We start from the raw sequence: 5,251 nt of genomic DNA on the forward strand, positions 1-5,251 counted from the left end.
TGCTGAAAATGGCTAGCCCAGTTCTATTTTTTTAAGAAATACCCAAACAAGGCCTACTTGCTTTATCGGCCCTGCTGGGATGCAAATCTTTCAAGACGAGGAGAGTTTCATTCGGTTTGCCCAGAAATGGGATGTACATTTTTAAAACACATCAAACCGGGAATTAGTTTCAATTTTTTTCATTACAAGATCTTAAATTCCATTGATTTTTATGCGTGGACAATTATTTGGATTTTATATTTATATAAATTATTTTTCAAAATAGTTTGAATGTGAGTCAATATTTCTGGATTAAAAACAGTTGACCGCACGAAAATATGGAAAATTTCGTATACTTTTTAACCGTGGCCACAATATGGGGTGTGATGCTAACAAAAAGAAGATGCGCTCCAAAAAAATTCTTACGAATTAGCAAATGGGTTGTACATTATTAGAAATAATGGCAAATGTGTTGTATGTTGTTTTCCACAGATTTGAGGCTGACTTGTGCGCCTACTACAGGTTGACGCGTATGCTTTCATAAAAAAAGGTTGACGCACACGCAACGCCCTGTCAACTTAGTCAACACACGAGAGCAGTGACTGTTGGATGTCCATCCAACTGCTGTCGTGCTTCTTCAATCTCTGCTCTTCATGCTCAAGCCGCTCAAACAAGCGCCGGCGGGACTGTATGCTCCCTCCTCCCGCGGCCGGTTATGCTACCGCGTAGGCCTCACGGCCCCACCGTACTCCCATCGTTGGCCTAGCCATCCCTCTACTCACCCACACCTGCTGTTATTCTCCGGCAACGGCAGACGAACCAGTAAACCCTCGTACTCCTCCGCGTGGGAAACAACTGTAGAGTATTCCCTGGCTCCGTGTCGTTCCGTTCCTAGGCCTCGCCGTCGTCCACCGCCCTGGTGCTCTCGGCGCGGCCTGGTCAACGTGGTCAATGAACAACATCCATCGGAACTGGACTATACGTGGAGAGGCCGACAGCTGGGTCCACGGCCGCACGCAAGGAAATGCCTCCTTATTACGCGCAAAATAATGATTCCTCCACCTGACAGCTAGGACCCACAGGAAGGGCCTCTGTATTTGGCGAAAAAAACATTCCCCCCGCTGACAGGTCAGACCCACCAGCTATATCTTCACACGCAAGGAAGTGCCTCCTTATTACGCCCAAAAAAATGAATACCCCCTTCTAGCTGGGACCCACCATATTGTTGGGCTGACTTGTGGGCCTACTCAGTTGACAGGGACGGAGACTTTGTCAACTTAGTCAATACTCCAGTGACCGTATGATGTCCATCCAACGGCCATAGTGCTTCTTCAACCTCTGGTCTTCTTGCTCCAGCCGCCCAAAGTAGCGCCGGTCGTGCCGCCTGCTCCTGCCTCCCGTGGTCGGTTGTGCTACCGCGGAGGCCTCACCACCCCTATACTACTCCCACCACTGGCAAGGCCATCCCTCCACTCACCCACACCCCTTGTTATTCCGCGGCGACGGCAGCTTCACACCGCAGCCGAACCAGTGAACGCTCGTACTCCTCTCCGCGTGGGCATCCACTGCCGCGTCTTGCACGGCTCCGCGTCGTCCCCTTCTTAGGCCTTGCCGTCATCCACCGCCGTGGTGCTCTCGGCGCGGCGTGGTCAATGTGGTCAACGACCGACTTCCATCGGAAGAGTATTGTACATGGAGAGGCTGACAGCTGGGTCCACGGCAGCTGCAAGGAAGTGCCTCCTTATTACACGGAAAATAATTATTCCTCCACCTGACAGCGGGGACCCACCCGACGGGTCACCAGTATTTTGCGAAAAAAATCGTTTCCCCCTGACTGTTGGGACCCACCGGACGGGTCACCGTATTTCCCGAAAAAAACGTTCCCCCCGCTGTCAGCTCGGACCCACCGGAAGTGCCTCCTTATTACGCATAAAAAAAATGAATACTCCCTCGGCTAGCTGGGACCCACCTTGCTGGGAGGCTGGCTTGTGGGCCTACTAAGTTGACGGGGATGAAGGGCTTTGTCAACTTAGTCAATATGAATGATTCTAGCTCCAGTGACCGTACAATGTCCATCCAACGGCCGTAGTGCTTCTTCAACCTCTGGTCTTCTTGCTCCAGCCACCCAAAGCAGTGCTGGTCGTGCCGCATGCTCCTGCCTCCCATGGCCGGCTGTGCTGCCGCAGAGGCCTCGCCACCCCCTACTATTCCCACCGCTGGCCAGGCCCTGCGGCGACGGCAACCTCACACCGCAGCCGAACCAGTGAACCCTCGTAGTCCTCTCCGTGCGGGCTTCCACTGTCGCGTTGTCCCCTTCCTAGGCCTCACCGTCGTCCACCGCCGTGGTGCTTTCTGCGTGGCGTGGTCAACGTGGTCAAGGAACGACTTCCATCGGAAGAGTACTGTACGTGGAGAGGCTGACAGTTGGGTCCACGGCCATAGCCCAGTTTTTTTTGTGATTTGCCAAGTAAGTCGCTTTGTCAGGCATGTTGGGATGCAATTCTTTCAAGACGGGGAGAGCTTTCATTCGGCTGGACGAGAAAATGGCCCATCAGTAATGAGAAATGGGCTGTACATTTTTAAAACACATCAAACCGACAATTAGTTACAAATATCTTTTTTTTATTTCAAGATTTTAAATTACATTAGTTTTTATGCGTGAACAATTTGTTGGATTTTATATTGATGTACATTTATATTTAAAATCAGTTTGAATGTGAGTCGAAATTTCGGGATTAAAAACAGTTCGGACCGCACCGAAATATGCAAAATTTCGTATAATTTTTTAACAGTTGCCACAATATGGGCTGTAATGCTAACAAAAAGAATACGGGCTCCAAAAAAACCTTAAGAATTAGCAAATGGGCTGTAAATTATTAGAAATAATGGTAGATGGGTTGTATGCTGTATTCCACAGATTTGAGGCTTTCCTAAAAAAAGGTTGACGCACAAGCACTGACTGTTGGATGTCCATCCAATGGCCGTCGTGCTTCTTCAATCTCTGCTCTTCCTACTCTAGTCGCTCAAACAAGCGCCGGCGGGGCTGCCTGCTCCCTCCTCCTCGCGGCCGGCTGTGCTGTCGCGCAGGCCTCACCGCCCGATCATACTCCCATCACTGGCCTAGCCATCCCTCTACTCACCCACACCTGCTGTTATTCTCCGGCGACGGCAGACGAACCAGTAAACCATCGCACAGTCGTACTCCCCTCCACATGGGAAACAACTGCTGAGTCTTCCCTGCTTCTGTGTCATCCCCTTCCTAGGCCCCGCCGTCGTCCACCGCCCTGGTGTTCTCGGCGCGGCTTGGTCAACATGGTCAACGACCGACATGCATCTGAAGTGGACTTTACGTGGAAAGGCCGACAGCTGGGTCCACGGTCGCACGCAAGGAAATGCCTCCTTATTACGTGCAAAATAATGATTCCTCCACCTGACATCGGGGACCCACCGAAAGGACCTCTGTATTTCGTGAAAAAAACGTTACCTCCGCTGACATCTCGGACCCACCAGCTATATCTTCGCACGCAAGGAAGTGCTTCCCTATTACGCACACAAAAAATGAATACTCCCCCTATTAGCTGGGACCCAGTATAGTGGCAGGCTGACTTGTGGGCCTACTAAGTTGACGGGGACAGAGGGCTTTGTCAACTTAGTCAATATGCACGATTCTAGCTCCAGTGACCGTACGATGTCCATCCAACGGCCGTAGTGCTTCTTCAACCTCTGGTCTTCTTGCTCCAGCCGCCCAAACCAGCGCCGGTCGTGCCTCGTGCTCCTGCCTCCCATGGCCGGCTGTGATGCGGCGGCGGCCTCACTGCCCCCTACTACTCCCACCGCTGGCCAGGCCATCCCTCTACCCACCCACACCCCCTGTTATTCTGCGGCGATGGCAGCCTCACACCGCAGCGAACCAATGAACCCTCGTACTCCTCTACGCGTGGGCATCCACTGCCGCGTCTTCCCCGGCTCCGCGTCGTCCCCTTCCTAGGCCTCGCCGTTGTCCACCGCCCTGGTGCTCTCGGCACAGCATGGTGAACGTGGTCAAGGAATGGCTTCCATCGGACATGGACTGTAGGCTGGGTCCACGGCCGCAGCAAGGAAGTGCCTCCTTATTACGTGCAAAATAATTATTCCTCCACCTGACAACGGGACCCACCGGACGGGCCATCGTATTTCGCCCCCCTGACTGCTGGGACCCACCAGCTACATCTTTGCACGCAAGGAAGTGCCTGACAGTCGGGACCCACCTGGTCGAAGCGTACGTAGCATTGTCATTCTGGTCGCGAACGTGTACGTACATATATACTGGTCGATGTAGAGGAGCGCACGTGTCGTAGTAGAGGCGGCCAGGGTGCAAGAAAGAAAATACGGCCACGTATGTGTACATACGGGCGGGGTCTCGAACGCCTACTCGCGCATACGTACGGCCAGGGCTCGTGTACATGGCTGGGTCGGAATGGAGAAACATCGTCATCATCATGTTCATGGGGAGGCAACGGAATGCGTCGTGTTCATGGGGAGGCAACGGAATGCGTTGTGTTCATGGGGAGGCAACGGAATGCGTCGTGTTCATGGGGAGGCAACGGAATGCGTCGTGTTCATTGGGAGGGCTTGGACGAAACAGGCGATGGAAACGAGGCCTGTCATACCGCAGAATGGAGGAAACGGCCTTGTGTTCGACCGGCCACGTTCGAAACGGGATCCTGTTCATTGGGAGGGGTCTGGCGTACCGTAAAACGGAGGAAACGGGCCTCCTATGGTCGAAACGGGGGTCCTGTTGATCGGGAGGGGTGTGGCGTACCGCAAAACGGACGAAACGGACTTGCGTTGGAGCGCTACGGTCGAAACGGGGGTCCTGTTCATCGGGAGGGGTGTGGCATACCGCAAAACGGAACTCCACGAGATATTGTTCATCTCCACCGTCGACCCCCTCCAGCCTCCACGAGCTACTGTTCATCCACCGTCGACCTCCTCCAGCCTCCACCTGCGACTGTTCATCCACGGGCTCCTGTTCATCCAGCCTCCACCACGCGCTACTCCACCGGCTACTGTTCAACCAGCCCTCTCCACGGGCTCCTGTTCAACCACCCCTCCACGGGCTACTGTTCATCCTGCCCTCCACCGTCTACTGTTCATCCTGCCCTCCACGGGGTGGTCCTGTTCATCTGGCCCTCCACGGGGTCTTGTTCATCCAGCCCCAACCGGCTCGATCGATCGGGGTCCTGTTCATCTAGAGGCAACACCACGGGGTCCTATTCATCCACCCCCACCG

This window comes from Triticum dicoccoides, chromosome 1A (genome assembly GCF_002162155.2).
Source record: "Triticum dicoccoides isolate Atlit2015 ecotype Zavitan chromosome 1A, WEW_v2.0, whole genome shotgun sequence".
Lineage (NCBI taxonomy): Eukaryota > Viridiplantae > Streptophyta > Magnoliopsida > Poales > Poaceae > Triticum > Triticum dicoccoides.